This window comes from Nyctereutes procyonoides, unplaced genomic scaffold (genome assembly GCF_905146905.1).
Source record: "Nyctereutes procyonoides isolate TBG_1078 unplaced genomic scaffold, NYPRO_anot_genome, whole genome shotgun sequence".
Lineage (NCBI taxonomy): Eukaryota > Metazoa > Chordata > Mammalia > Carnivora > Canidae > Nyctereutes > Nyctereutes procyonoides.
The window spans coordinates 2,964,390-2,981,229 of NW_026575036.1; the positions used below are offsets into that span (position 1 = coordinate 2,964,390).

Here is a 16,840-nt window from a genome sequence, read left to right on the forward strand (position 1 = left end):
GTATCATTTGGCACAAATTCTGTTTAGCACAGAGAAGCTAATTCATAGCTAAATTTTGTGCTTAAATCCTGTATTCATTATGTAAACTCCTTTTTTCCATATAGCCCTCCAGGGTTTGATGAAAAATAGATTCCTAAACAAGTCAAACCTGCCAAACAGGAATAAAAGCTTTCCGTGGAAGCATAATGTTCCCTTGAAATAGAAGTGTTTTAGCTTGTACGAACATACTTCACTCTTCATTTCAGGAAGATGAATGCTTCAGGTAAGACATTGAAACAAGTAAACTTCCTGGGCTTAACCAAATACATTGAAGAGTATTTGAATTCAAAAGTATTGTTGAGGCAAAGTAGCTTCTTAATTATATTATAAAACTTAAATGGCAGAAGAGTTTAAAACCTGAGTAAGTCTGTAAATATTCTTCCAGAAGAACTGATGATGCCTTGATTATCTCCTCTCTCCCTCTTTCCCACCCTCTCTTCATCAGACCTCATAGATAGCATATCCTTTATGGCATTTCCTAACTGCTCACTTTTATGTCTGTCAGAGTCTTGAGCCAATTTCATTCATGCCTGCTGGTTGATTTTTTTCTTTGTGCACATTTCGTTCGGTATCTTGAAGATAGTGCCAGTAGTCTATAGACTGCGTGCTGGTGATGACTCCAAAAGGAAATTCTTATTAAAGGAAGGGTGGATACTCTTAACACATGGGCTTCAAACTGACCGGAGTCCCTGCTGGAGAAAAGCAGCTGTTTTCTTTCTGTTCTATCACCTCATACTGGGCTCCTGCCCTGTCTTGTCTGCCTGCCTCAGTACTGGCAGCTCACTGCAGGCTAATGGGAACCCATCTGTGTCCCAATCACCCCCTTACTTTCTTACCTGGCAAACAAATAGGTTTCTGGTATTTAGGATTAAAGATAGAGATGATATGCCCTACTTCAAAAAAGTAGTTATGGTGCATAACTTGTGTCTAGTGTCAAACTTTTAAAATACATTATCTAGGGATCCCTGGGTGGCGCAGTGGTTTGGTGCCTGCCGTTGGCCGAGGGCGCGATCCTGGAGACCGGGGATCGAATCCCACATCGGGCTCCCGGTGCATGGAGCCTGCTTCTCTCTCTCTCTCTCTCTCTCTCTCTCTCTCTCTCTCTCTCTCATAAATAAATAAAAATTAAAAAAAATACATTATCTAATGTCCTACTGTGTATCAGGTAACAGCAGAGAGATTAAAGAACTCAAGTCACTTACGTTACGAATAACGTCACCTGGGTCATTAGTAATGTCATGAAGAGCTGAGATTTGAATCCAGGTTTTCTTATTCCAACTTCAGGGCTCTTTCCATGACATGCTACTTGTATTCCATATATGTCTACTTGCTATCTGGGCCACACAGAAAGGAAGCCTGTGAATTGAGCATAAGGAAATAGTACCGGGAATGAGCTGGCGAACAAGTTGGCTGCATCAGCTTCTGTGTAAAAGAATCACATTAAGCAGATGAGTTAACTGATTCATTGATTGAACAAGCTCATATGTTGCCAGTGTCAGCCTCCAGGCCATGATTTCACTTTTTTTTTTTTTCCTCTCTGAGCTGGGATCATTTTCGCCGCGAGGAAGCCCTCTTCAAGTAAGCAAACAGCAGACTATAATTTTCTTGGAGCTTAGACAGAAAAGTTGATACAATAGTCATTTCCTATCTAGAAATAAATTGCATTGGATGTCTAACTAAATTATTACTTTATTTTCCAAATTTATGATCTGATAAAATAATATACAGATAATCATTGCAAAAAATGAATCTTTATAATTATTTAAGCGTAAATCCATTTTAATTGTTATTAGCTCTTACCAATAGTCTTTTAATGATACAAGTGCTCCATTTTAAAATTATTAGTTATTTCTCTGTTGGATGGAATATTTTCAAAAATTATTTCCTCTACAAGAATAAGGGTGATGTGTATCCTTGAAATTCTAACGTATACATACATTTCTTTTCTTGACTTTATTTTGTATTTCTAAATATTTCCCATTTAGAAATGCTTTGAAGTTGAAAATTGATGAGTTATTTTGTAAATTATCTTCTTTTTATTGATATTTAACTAAATACTGGGGTCAGAAAGAAGAGTCTGTGAAATACTGACTTTGAATTATGTTAAAAGTCACAGAATATATGGTCAATTTCCATAAGCAATGCTTGTCCTTGAAAAGAATGTATAATTCCATTAATTAAATGCAATATTCTACATATGTCCATTACATCAAGCTTGTTATTTTTTCAAATCTTCTATATGTCTAATGATATTTTATCTAATTGATCTATAAATCATGTGAGATTTCTATGCAATCCTTTCATTATGAAGGTGCATTTTTTCAGTTTCTCTTGTAGCACTATAATGTGTAACGGAATGAATTCTGAAGGAATCACTTTCAGTACATACATATCTCAGATACCTACAAGGTGAAATGAATCTTTTAGATCTATAAAGTGCTCCTTTTTTTTCTCCAGACGTGTTTTTTGCAGGTAGCTTGTTTGGTTTGTTTTTAACATAATGACACCAGTTTTCTGGTTGTTATTACTGTTTGCCTGGGATATCTTTTCCTGTCCTTTTCATTTTAAGCAATCTTCATCCTTGCATATCTAGTACGTCTCAAGTACACCTGATGGGCTTTTTTTCTTTTCAACACAACATCACAATCTAGAGATTTTACATAATATATTCAGACCATTTAAGTTTATGTACTTCTGATAAACTTTTTCATTTCTACCATTTCAGAGAATGCTTATATTTTTACAACTTTCGGTATTTTCCTGACACCATTGGACCTTCTTCCAAATTGATCAAGGGTTGTTGTTGTTACTGCTTTCACTTCCTTCTTCCTGCTGTAGAAAGATACATTTTCCGTTATCTTAGTAGTTATATTTAAAAATTTAACATGCATTCCTGAAATGTCTAAAGTTATCTTATATCTGTACTTCTTCTTGAACAACACAAATAACTTTTAAAATTTGGATCACCCAACCCCAATTTACATAGTCTTGTGATCTAATATTTAATTATATCTAATTTATTTTGATCTCCAAATTAGCAATTATTATTGTTTATACAGCCAATGCTAGTTTAGAATTATCTACATATTTACTATAATTTTACTCACCATTTCTTTAGTAGAACATGTTTTCATCTTGTTCTACTTCTTGAAAGACAGTTTTGCTGAACATTGATTGTCTTATGTTCCTCAACTGACTTTTTTCACAATCATTGTTTGCTCCCTCTTTTGTTATGATATTTTTGCTTAGGTCTTATTCTGATTACCTTCTTATAACTGTGCATCTTTGAATAGGAGTGATTCTTTCTAAGACAGCTCCTTTTTGAAAGACTGTATAGGAAGGAAACCAGGAAAATTATCTATATGAGCATACACCCTGGATTCAGATCTGTTTTTCCAGACATTTTCTCATCTACACTCTACCTTTTGAGTAAATATTCTCCGAGACAGAAACACATCTACCTACCTCATAGGGAAGGCCAGAATGCATAGTCAGATGGGCCAAGACAAGGTATTTGTTTTCAGCTAATTGAAACCAATGTCACACTTTTATTCTCCTCTACCTTTTGAGACTAATAGCCTGTTCTCTAAAAGCATACATGGGATGTCTACACACTTGCTTACTCAGCAACGTTTTTCTTCAATTCTTTGAAGAATCCTCTTTCTTAGAGTCTTCATTATGATGTTCTTCTCCCACAGTATTGAAGTCATTCTATAAGCAGCAGATTGGTTATTTATTCATTGCGTGTTTGTGTGCATGTGTGCATGTCCATATGTTTGCTTATACACATGCATGGCTATGTATTCAGCTTTTAAGAAGAAAATGTTTATCCAGAGAAATTAGTGATATGTGTATTTTCTTTTCATCTGTACTCTGATCAATTAGGCTTTAACTGAATCCCTTTAGATGTGCCCTATTTTCTAGTTCTTAATGAGCTTTCAATTTATTCAAACGCTAAGGAACTAAAGATAACTACACACACCCATACCTAGTTTTAGATTATCTGAACACATTATTACACATACACACATGCATGCACACATGCATACACACACCCTCTCTTTTTTTTAAGATTTAATTTATTCATTCAGGAGAGACATAGGGAGAGAGGCAGAGACATACGCAGAGAGAGGAGCAGGGTCAATGGAGGGAGCCCGATGCGGGACTCGATCCTGGGACTCCAGGATCATGCCCTGGGCCGAAGGCAGGCGCCCAACTGCTGAGCCACGCAGGCATCCCCACACACACTCCTGAACACGTACATCCTGAGAAAAAAACTGCTGTCAGGATGTTTTTAATATTTTTTTCAAACTTACAGTGATTTTATACAAGAACACTGTATGCTCTTTGATGTAATTCCTCAGTATTAGCCACCCCCTACTACTACTACTTTATAGCTCATTATTTTCACTTGGTTGGAGTTTGAAAATTGAAGAAGGGAAAAGAACTCTCTTTTTGTGACATGCATATAACATTGCAAATTACTTTCTTAGTTCATTCTCAAGAATTTCAGCACCATAAAATAAAGACCATGGTCTTATCTCTATTCCAGGCCTTAGCTCCAGTGTCTATCACAGTGACTGGCATAGAATAGGTGTTCAATATACTTTCATTTTGTGAATATAAGACATAAACACTGATTGCCTCAAAGAGCAGAATTCAAACAGCACAGGAATAATTTTTTTTCTGATCTTAAAGACAGTACAGGATATAGGCCTTCCCTATGTCTTTCAACAACTTATCTTAATTTTCGTTTTTAATTCTGGCCTTTTTGGTGGTAAAGTTATTCACTTTAGTAAATTGCCATTTTATTATTTGTACTAATTTTCATGAATTTATGTCAATTTCCAATTACTTTGCCAACCATATTTTTTTTGCTATTTCAAATCATTTTAAACTTTTACTTGAAAAAAAAATAAACTTTTACTTGAGAGTTACTAAATAGTTTTCTATTGCTAAATATAACAAATGAAGAATACAAATACTAGTCCTTAAAATCATAAAACCATAAGTTGAGTCCAAAATAAAAAAAGAAGACTAAAAACCTTTCTGATACGTATTTTAAAATTATAGTACTTGAAAAAATAAAATAAATTATAGTACTTGGCTTTCTAATCTTTATACAATACTATGTAATTATTTTTTAACCTCACACTTATAGTTTATTTTACTACCAATCAATAATTTCTTATAATACTAATTTTCTGAAAGATGATATCAAAATCACTGGCATCAATAGTGGGTTATTCAGTTGATCTCTTAAAATATAGTAATCTTTTTTTTAATTGTAAGAGTTGATTCCAACTCTTCCATTTCCTAGCTATATGAGCTCTAAAGATGTTTACATGCTTTGTGCCTTAATTTCCTTTAAAGTGAAGAAATTGATGATGTCTATTCGATGGACCTTCATGAGGCTTAAATTTTATATTAGTATTAAATAAGTTAAAAACAGAACGCATTTAGAATACTGCTTTACATATTCTAAATTAGCACTCAATAAATGTTTGCAATGATTGTAATTACTAAATTATATTTTTAAGCGGCATTTTCCAGAATATATTCTGACAGACAATCATCCAAAAAATATTAATGAGCATGGTTAGAAGGGGTATGGCCATGTCTAGGTTTTCATTATCCTGTTACCAGAACATAGAGTTAGGTTCATGGTCCAGTCTGAACTAATCCTAGTACTTCACTCTCTGCCTACCACTGACCCCAGTGATTTACCCAAAGATGTGCATATGAGCGAAGCCAGGTCAATCGGATTCCTGCTCTAAGTTTTCAAACTGATGTCATATACTATGCAGGAAAAACGTGTTTCCCAAAAGTCTCTACCCATATTTCCCTTCCTGAAAAAAAGTCCATTTCCCTGTGGAAAATACAGAAGCTACTGAATTAGAGAGAAAGAACTTCAAGAAAGAGAAAGAGAGGCTTAGTTGTGGCAGTGTTCATGTTCCCAGTTCACATCATATTCTTTTGGATTTTCTGCCACTTGTGACCAAGAGTCCTGACCAAAACAAAAGTGCTCTCAAAAAAGTATCCTGTGGGCTACCTGGGTGGCTCAGTTGGTTAAGCATCTGCTTTCAGCTCAGGTCATGATCCCAGGGTCCTGGGATTGAGCCCCAAGTGGAGTCCTGAAGTCTGGCTCTCTGCTCAGTGGGGTGTCTACTTCTCCCTTTGCCACTCCCCCTGCTTATGCTCTCTTGCTATTAAATCAATCAATCAATCAATCAATCTTGGGGGGAAAAAAGTATCCTGAGTAAACCAGTTTTATTTTATTTTTTTTTTAAACCAGTTTTAAAATACTGCAAAACCTTTCTGGACATTTAACAAAGCACAGTAAAATCTCTATACTTTCACATTAAAACAAACAAACAAACTAACAAAAACATGCTTACCTTAGTGTAAGTCAGCATTCCTCAAACATATTGGCATTTTTCCTGACAATTTCTCATAACAAATGACAAACTTGTTTTCACAGCACAACCTGATGTTTCACAGTGGTTTGAGAACCACTGATACAGAATTCTCATGATTCCACATTTTAGATCTTTATTCCTATAGAACTTACTTTACGATTGTAATCTAATGGTGTTAAGTTTTTTTATCCAGGTGATTAAGTATGTCTACCCTGTTCCATCTATTAAGCAACTCAATATGTCTTTCATGTCTAACTTCAAAATTGATATGTGCTAGGGTTGATTCATGCATTTTCTTTTTAGTTTCTTTGATGCATATGTCTGTAACTATTTACTTAGTACATTGTTTTAATTATGTGACTCTAAAATGTGTATTATTTTTCATATGCAAGTCCCTATTAATATTTTTCCATCCTTTTCTTCACCAAAAGTACGTTAGAATAAGCTCAACCATTTCCCAAATAACAGTATTGAATTAAATGTATAAATTCTTCCTCTAAGTTCATTTATATTTTTTAATTTTACATGTTCTCATCCTTAAACCTTGTGTCTCCACATTTTTAAGGATTTAACACATTCTTCTTACATAATCATATCATTACAAATAATAATAATACCCTCCTTTCTAATGGTTATACCTTCAATTATTTTGTTGCATTGGCTATACTTCTAAAATAATTTGACAGAAGAAATAATTTCTTATACTTAATTTGAAGGAGAAATTTCATAGTGTTTCTCCATTACATAAAATTTGGTTATTAGTGTGTGCAAGTTATTTTTAATCTGTTTAATTATGTTTTTTTTCATTTGTGGTTCACCATTTAAAAATAATCACAAATAGATGAAAATATCAAATCCAATAATTATTTTTCTGCTATAATTTATAATGAATTATTTATTAAAGGATACCATCTTGTGCCGATTAAAAAAGAAAAATTATAAAATATAAAATTTTACAATAAATTGAGTTGTTACCAAATCCCAGAAGTGCCCATTAATTTACTTTTTTAAAGTACACACATACACATACACATACACATAAACACACACACTCTTATTTGATACAAATGCCCATATCTGTTATAACTTCTTTAGAAATTGCACTAAAATGTTCTTGATGCTTTTTGTCCTCTATTGTTTTCTGATACTTATCACCACTGTTTACAATCTCGTTTAATTTGGTGTGCTTTTGTATGTGTGCACATGATGTGTGTATGTTTGAGTTAACATATTTGACAAAACTTGTAACTTTGCTTTGATACTTTTTATGTTTCTGTTGCAAAAACTACACAATTGAGAATATATTTTTGAATAATGATTTTTAATCCAATTAGCTGCTTGTATTTACTGTCATTAGAGATGCAATTGATCCTACCTGAGTCATTTTGTTTTCTGTTCTTAATATATATTTTTAAGTTCCAATTTCCTTGATGATTACAATATACATGTCATCAAATTTTGATTCTTACAGTGTTCTGGAAACTATACACGCCATTTGTCTTCAACTAATAAGACTCTCTGATACATAACAATTACATATACTAAAAATATATATGAACTTACTTTTTCTTCTTTTAAATATTTTGTTATTTTATTTATTTAGAGTGTGAGACTGCACACTGAACACAGAACCCGATATGGCACTCGATCTCATGACTCTGAGATCATGATCTTAGCCAAAACCAAGAGTTGGTTGTTGAACTGACTGAGGCACCCCAGTGCCCCTGAACTTATTTTTTCTTAATCATCAATGAAAAAAAATTAGCAGAATTTAATTCCCTTTCCTCTAGTAAAACAGAAAATTTAGCATGGCTTTCAGTTTTAGTTGAAAGTCTATGATTTTTCATCTAGCTTATTAATACCAAATAATTCTTCAAATTATATTTAAAATTATGTAAGACAAAGCAGTGTTAACCAATTCTTAAAACTCTTAGTTCCCTATTCTTGAATTATTTTAATTAAACTTTTATTAACTGATACACCTTTTCCATTAGAAGGGTACAAAAATTTTGGAGCATATACTTACACCCAAATATGTTTTAGCTGGTCTCACAAAATGGAAAACTGAACACTCAAAATGTACTATGTATCTATTGTTCCCTTGTCTTAAAAGTCTATGTACAAGCTTGTCTATGTACAAGCTAACTTTTTTTACCTTTTCCTCCCTTTCCCCACCTCCTATCCTCCTCCTCCTTCTTTTCAAAGGGTAAATATTTTTGAAATTTAAGAAGTTTACATATTTTTCTTAATTTTCCTATTTGTGTGAATGTATCATATATGTATGCAGGTTTGATACGCATATTCAGAGCTTACTCAGCCCAGTTTGATTTACTTTTACACTCTTCAGTGTTATATTTCTATTTGTTTCATTTTATTTTTAGAATCTCAATATGATGTTAGATGTGCTTCCTCTGTTACAATTGCAATAGCACCTCCCATCCATTTCTATCACTAACTCCTTTTCCTCTGTATTCATAGTGTTTCTCAGCATTTATCTCAAAATTTCATTTTCTGTTGTGCCAATTTTGCCTTTAATTAATATTTTAAATGTGTGACAAAATTTTTAATTTCTTTACATTTCAACAGGTCATTAAGCTCTGTTTTTATTAATATCTCCCTTTCATCCAATTTCTTCTATATTTTATTCTGCATTTTATTGCTATATTATTTTCTATTTTATTTTTACATCATATGTAATCAAACACATGATTCCTTAATTTTATAAAAAAATATATGACTTGGGGCACCTGAGTGCTCAGTTGGTTAAGCATCTGACTTTGGCTCAGGTCATGATCTCAGGGTCCTGGGATGAGACCCACATCTGGCCCCTACTCATTGGGGATTCTGCTTCTCCCTCTCCATCCTCTTCTGCTCCTCCCCCTGCTTGTGCTCTCTGTCTCTCATATAAATAAATAAATTCTAAAAACAAAAACATATAGCTTAAGTTTTTATACAATTTACTTAGTATACTATAGCACATATTTTTCAAAAGTAATTTTTCCTTTCATGTCTTTATTGTTAAACATTTTGTTTCTTGCAAAATATTTCCATATTTCCTGTGTTGATTTTTACTCAATCACTCATCCTTTAGGAATGAAGATTTTCTCCACTGATGACTCATTAGCTTCTCCTTGGTTCCTCTCATTTTTTTTTTTTACCTGGTTGCTGCTAGAACATGTTTCTTAGGTTTTCAGTTAGAGGAACAGTAAATGCAAACAGACTTAGTCTAATTACTGGTCACTAACAGTCAATTTAGCTAAATTCTAAACTTCATCTGTCTTGCTTTTGTTGTTTAGTTGACCACTCTGAGAAGACAAACATTATTTCTAGGTAATTCTAATCAATATATAGCCCTTTTGCCAAAAATAGTCTACTTTTGCACTTTCTCATGGCACTTTTTCGTCTCTCATTCCCAGATGTGGTAAACCAAATGCTTAGCCACTGTAGACTCCAGGTATTTGCATTAATGCAAAATTTAATCTTAGAAAACATGTAAAAAGGACGTTGGTAAAGCAGCCCCAGCTACCACTATCCTGTTTTGGGTTTTGAGGGAACTGATCAGACCCTAGATCCAAGTCAGGCAGTAGCAGGGAAATGAGTCATCTCCTTACCATTTTTCAGGTTGGCAGAGTTATTCTCCCTCAAATAACAAAGCAAGTATCTGCCATTTTTTCCTTTCTATTTCAGTTTTATCTACTTCGACTCATATATGGTGAAAATTGGGGTGATCAAATGAATGGTTGTCAGTCTTTGTTGCTGGCAATGTCATAGTCATACTATGAATAGATAGTTTGGTTTTATTGTTTTTTTTTTAATTTTTATTATTATTTTTTCATTTATTTATGATAGCTACAGAGAGAGAGAGAGGCAGAGACACAGGCAGAGGGAGAAGCAGGCTCCATGCACCCGGGAGCCCGACGTGGGATTCGATCCCGGGTCTCCAGGATCGCGCCCTGGGCCAAAGGCAGGCGCCAAACCGCTGCGCCACCCAGGGATCCCGATAGTTTGGTTTTAAACTTTTTTTTTAAATATAGGATTATTTTTTTAAATAACATACTACCAGCCAGAAGCCATTCTAAAGATAATAACCAAACTTCTATTGAAAACCGCAATTTATTTTATTTTATCATTATTCTAAGATCAGGGAACTGAATTCACTAAACCCATAGTCTGTCAACCAACTTTTATTTTTGTAATTTATAAGCTTTCTAGGATGTTTTAAAATTTTTCTGATTCTTCCTTACTGTTTCATTTAACCTTTACCTACTGTTGAATAACAAAAATTCAACCAAGTAAATTTTAAATATCTAATTGGCTTTATTAAACAATTCATAAATCAGTCAGCATCCCATCTAGCAAACAGAAGGGTACTCTAAGGAGTAGTTCACAATGGAAGGTTTTTATAAAAGGAGGATGGGGCAAGAGAGTTATTAGCAAAGGAAAAGGATTGTTTCAAGCAAGGCTGTTTCCCTTGGGGGAAAGGCTAGGGGTCTTATGTAGATTACCTAATCTTCCTATTAGGGTTGAGGGGGAATGGAGAGGGCTCTAAGCAGACTCACTGGTGCTGCTGGAAAAAATTCCTGACTGACCAGTTAAGACTGCATTTCTGGAGGAGACCAAAACTGCAATTATATTAGGTATTAAGCCCGGGTTCGGAAACTAGATCTAAGTGACATCATTTGGGGCCTCTGGTCTTTTTTAACAATATTATTTAACTCAACTCTTATACTATGTTGATTTTTAAATGCATTCTTATTGTTGCAGCTCCTAGGTAGGGAATAATATCACGTATGCTTTTCAGATGTATGTTTTAAATGGAACACACATATTTTAAAGGAACGCCTTGTGTTGTATGAGTTGGTAAAAACAACCATGTCTATAGAAGCATTAAAATTACCACTGTACTTATATTATTATGGCTTTTCCTATACTCGGCTTTTTTTTTTTTTAGAGAGAGAGAGAGAGAAAGCATGGGTGCATGAGGGAGGTAGTGGTGAAGGGGCGGGGGGCGGAGAGAAAGAGAGAGAGAGAGAAGCTTAAGATCTTAAGCAGACTCCATGCCCACATAGGGCTCGACTTCAGGATCCTGAGATCATTACCTAAACTGAAATCTAGATGGACACTTAACTGACTGAGTCACCCAAGCATCTCTCCTACACTTGGTTTTTTAAAACTTTCCAGGATATCTCTCTAAATGATATTCAAATCAAATTTATTCTAGCAATAACTCTTTCAAAGATTCAGTTGAAATCTAGATTTCTTGAGAATTCATATCATGCTAAAGATTACATTAAAACTAAATATCGGGATCCCTGGGTGGCGCAGCGGTTTGGCGCCTGCCTTTGGCCCAGGGCGCGATCCTGGAGACCCGGGATCGAATCCCACATCGGGCTCCCGGTGCATGGAGCCTGCTTCTCCCTCTGCCTGTGTCTCTGCCTCTCTCTCTCTGTGACTATCATAAAATAAAAAAAAAAAAATTAAAAAAAAACTATCATTAAGTAGGTATCTCTACATACCTGTAATATTTTGAACATTTAATTCACCTATAAGTCTGAATGTATTTGGTGAAAAACATGGACATGTTTCTAACTACTAGAACATTAATAGATATCATGTGGCATGCATGCTCCCGTCCCTCTTCTGCATCCAGGCAGATGGTGGTAATGGGGCATAATCACTCCCTGAGCTTTGTGTAGCCACACAATTCTTCTCAAACTGTGTCCTGAAAAGCTACTACCAAGTAATGAGATTTCAGTTGTGAGATAAAGCTATTTAGTGCTTTAGTTTCAGATCCATATTACGGTTCCCCCAAAGAAAAACATTGTTATTGACTTGCTTCTGCCTTTCTATTTCAAACATTTACAGAAAGGATGACCTTTGGCATGTGTGGAAAATTTTTGCTAAAATATGTTAGTTTTCTTAGTATTGTATAACTTTGCTTTCAAAAAATTACATTACCATGCAGTAAGGCTCTGTTGTGATTGAAGAAACTGGGCATTAGCCTATTATCACAGGTGAATGTTTTTTTTTTTAATTTAACAATGGGGGTACCTGGGTGGCTCAGTTGTTTAAGTAAGTGTCTGACTCTTGATCTCAGCTGAGGTCATGATCTCAGGGTTGTGAGTTCAAGCCCTGCATTGGGCTCCATGATGGGTGTGGAGCCTACTTAATTAAAAAAAAAAAGTCAGGATGCCTGGGTGGCTTAGTCGGTTAAGCATCTGACTCATGATTTCAGCTCAAGTCATGATCTGATGGGTCACTGAACACTGGGCTCCATGCTCAGCATAGAGTCAGCTGGGGATTCTCTCCCTCTACCCCTTCCCAATTCACGTGTGTGTGTGTGTGTGTGTGTGTGTGTGTGTGTGCACTCTCTCTCCCTCTCCCAAATAAATAAATCTTTAAAAAGTAATAATTTAAAAAGTAACAATGTTTCCTATACTGTATTATATGAATTTAATGCTGTATGCTATAAAAATTTTATAATGACTCATTCATCAGTATATATGCTAGGCTACCATGAAGCAACTATATATACACTGGATGGAAATTAATGAAATCAATCAATCAATATTTTTATATTTATTGAAAAATGCCCATGGCACCTGGGTGCTTCAGTTGGTTAAGTGTCTGCCTTTAGCTCAAGTCATGATTTCAGGGTCCTGGGATGGAGTCCCATATTGGGCTCCCTGCTCGGGAGGGAGTCTGTTTCTCTACCTTTCCCCCCTGCTCATGATCTCTCTCTCTCTTACTCTCTGAAATAAATAAAATCTTAAAATAAATAAATAAATAAATATAAAAATGCCTAGATTCATGTTTTATAAAGGCAAAACAGATAAAAATTTATATATTTGAGAATATGGTAGAAAAGCAATTTGCTTTAGTTTCATAGAATTATATTTAGCCCGTGGAATTGTTCCAATTATTATTGTTTCCCAAGAAAATATTTAAGAGTTAAGTTCCTGGGTCAGATAAAACAAAGTAGTCCAAATACTTTTGGACCAGGACACTATAACATTTAGCCTAGCCATATAACTATTTGTGGTTTTACTCTAATTCTAGGCAGTTTGAAATGACAGAGAACAATCTATTGCTAGTACTTTATAATGAAAATATAAAATGTTTCATAAATATAAATCCTTTTAAAGAATAATTTCATATTCTAAAAATATAACTTTAATATGCCTGAAATTGGTTACAATAAACACACTAATATATTGTTTAACAATTTCTACATATTTAAATTAAACAGCTGATTTACAGAACTAGATCATAATTAACTAGTGTTTTGTATTCCAAGCCCTCTCAATTTAAGAAGAGTGACAGAAATTTCAAATCGCAAAATATAGGGAGAAGCACTTTCTTCCAGATGGGATTTAATCTATGCAAGACGTGTTGTTAAATTCCTTAGCCCTCCTTCACTTCCTTTTCCTAAAGGGAAACGTGGCTCTACCCAGGACCTGCTCCTTTCCAGTCCTCCTGTGAAAATTGTCCATTCTCCCATACCCACCTAGCAAGGAACAAGAGGCAAAGACCAATCTTCATCCATATTGCCACCACTTCCTGCATTCCTAACACTTAATATTTTTCAGATTTATTTATTATTTATTTATTTATTTATTTATTTGAGGGGAGGGGTGGGGTTAGGGTAGACGGAGAGGAAGAGAGGAATTTAAGCTGACCCCACACTGAGTGCAGAGCCTGAAGCCCCTCAAGGGGCTCCATCTCCCACCCTGAGATCATCACCTGAGCCAAAACCAAGAGTTGGAGGCTCAACACACTGAGCCACCCAGGCACCCCTCTAACACTTTATTCTTAAACAACAGTTCATACTTAAACTCTACTCTTCAGAACCCCATGACATTTTGCTCCATTGCCTACATCCCTCCTACTTACTAATATCCACTGACCTGGTTCCTCTACATCTGTTAGGGACTTTTGCTCCTAATGCACCTGATTCAGTGTGTGCATTTCACTTTCTAAATCCAGGCCTCCCAGAGAACTTGAAAACCAACCTGTCATGAATGTTCTAAATAAGATGATTTCTTCCTCTTAGTAACAGAATAGTCAAGTTTTTTTTCTGGTCTCATGGCAACACCATAGGGAACCACATTTCTCAGCCTTCCTTGCGGTTTTATATGCAGGCCAATGGATAGAAGAAGAAATACGGGCTACTACCCAATGAGGTTCTTAAAAGGGAGCCACTTGTCTTTTACTTCTTTCCCTCTTTCTAGTTCCAGAAGTGGACAAGTTAAGTGATAGTGGCTTACAGTTTTCTTCCTACCTCTCAGACTATTTTGTACTTCTCCTTTTAGGATCCATTCTTTAAATATGGATTGTCTCTCATATCAGGATTCAACTTTCAGATAGATTACATCTCTTCCTAATTAATTAAACCCTCCTTAAACAAGGCTCATGGATTCAACTGTAAAACCTATCTCTTGAATTAAAGAACCATATGTGCAAATATTTACTCATCATCTTCACTTAGATTTTGTACAAATCCTCAAGTTCCGCATGTCTACAAAATCAAGCTACCTATTCCCTTTTTAAAATTTATGTTATTAGCAATGACATAAAGCAAGTGTACAGCTTAATGTGCTATTATAAATTGAACAACCACCTTCCATGTCAAGAGATACACCTTTCCTGCCACCCATAGAGCCCCCATATGTCTTCCCACCACAATACCCTTTCTCCAAGAATAAACACTCTTCTGGTATCACATTATATTTTTCTATATACTTTCATCATCCAAATGTATATACATAAAGTGTATGGCTTTGTTTTGCCTTTTTTTTTCTTGGCAGAGACTGGGGGAATGGATATGTTTTTACAGGTTTTTTTTCAATTAATGTATTTCATCATCATTGCTTTTTTTTCCTTGCAATTTATTTGTTGAAGAAACTAGCTTATTATTCCTGTATCTATTTCTATCCTGTTTTTAGTTTAACTTCCTCTACCTTCTGTGTTCCTTGGGCAGTAGTGATTGGACACAGAAGTTTAATCAGATAGATTAAGGTTAAATTATCTGCAAGACTCCTTCATGATAGTTTTGAATTCTGTATCAGAAAGTACAAAACACCTGGGTGCCTTTCTTTTTGTGATGTTAGCAGCCACCAATGCTTGATGCCTAGATTTTATAATTTATCACTTATTGTAAACTATTGCTAACCCAATTTATCATTCTTTCTTTATTTATTCATTGCAATACTTCTACAAAGAGAAATTTTGCCTTAGTAGTGCAGTATTCATTTCATTAAAAAAAAAGACAAATGCTTTATGGTGCATTCTGTTAACCTTGTGTTGTACAAAGGCAATTAATTAGTTGTATGTGTGTATATGTGTCATTGTGAAAGAATGCATTTAAACACATATGGTATGCTTTCATCCATTTTAGTTATTACACTTTTTAGTCAATCAGAGCCTCTTCATATGGGCTCTCACTTCCTATTGGTGCACCCTTGTATCCTCTGATATCTTCCTTACTAACTACAGTTATAGCATCTCTTAAACTCACCTTAAACATTATTTTCTCTAGATCAGAACTCAGTTGGTCCTCCAAGTAGCCCTGCTTTGAACGAGTAGTATTTCAAAGTCACAATCTGGATGTTAGTGATGCTCATGGCTATTCAGATAGGCATTTTTTTCTAGGCCTTTCCAAGGAAGAACGCCATAGATAAATACAGACAGAGAAAAAGAAGGAGATATATATTTTTTTTAACTTCATGAGTTCACTCTGATGCTTTCAGTTCTGATCCTGTACTAGAGAAAGAAGACTCATTCTCAAGGGCACCGGGGATGCTAGAATTATTCATTTGTTTTATCCACTATTATACACTTTTCATTCTTTTATTTACTCTTAAGATAGAGGCATTGAATGAATTACTACTTCAACAGCTTTATCACGTTTGAATAAAAATTTAACAATACTTAGGAATCAAAGCATGCTTGAAACCAGGTCTCAATGACTTGCAAGAAATTATTTCCGATGTATATAGCATATACTGAGCAAAAACATACCCAATATGTAAATCTTAAATATGTTATTCATTTTTATTTCTGCTTCTTCTGAGGCAAAATAAGCTTAACAGTATTCTACATAAAATTCCCCCAAACAAAACGGAGCCTGTGTCTATTAAAGTACTTCTCATATTGTATGGTAATATAAATTTGTGTCTATGAACTACCTGAGAAAAAGAGCTGTATTTTGTATTCTAAGTGTTTTGCACAGTGCCTGAGACACAACAATATACTTAAGAATACAGGTACTGAATAAATAAATGTACAAAGAGTAAATATAGTTGATCTTTGAACAACATGGTTTTGAACTGTATGATTATACACAGACTTTTTTCAATAAAGATATTGGAAATTTTTTTTAT

General features: G+C 34.5%; 1 protein-coding gene across 6 annotated transcripts in view; it reads left to right on the plus strand.

Annotated features, from left to right (window-relative positions):
• Positions 1-227: 227 nt before the first annotated feature.
• The window catches only part of PIK3C2G (phosphatidylinositol-4-phosphate 3-kinase catalytic subunit type 2 gamma), a 355,918-nt gene continuing 339,305 nt past the window's right edge, over positions 228-16,840 (plus strand). For 4 of the 6 annotated variants that reach the window (XR_008663575.1, XM_055318864.1, XM_055318868.1 and 1 more), the window contains exon 1: positions 244-262. The gene's annotated coding sequence lies outside the window, so the exon portion shown is untranslated. Of the gene's footprint in view, positions 263-16,840 lie in introns of all 6 variants that reach the window. The other 2 variants (XM_055318866.1, XM_055318867.1) reach the window with 1 other exon arrangement.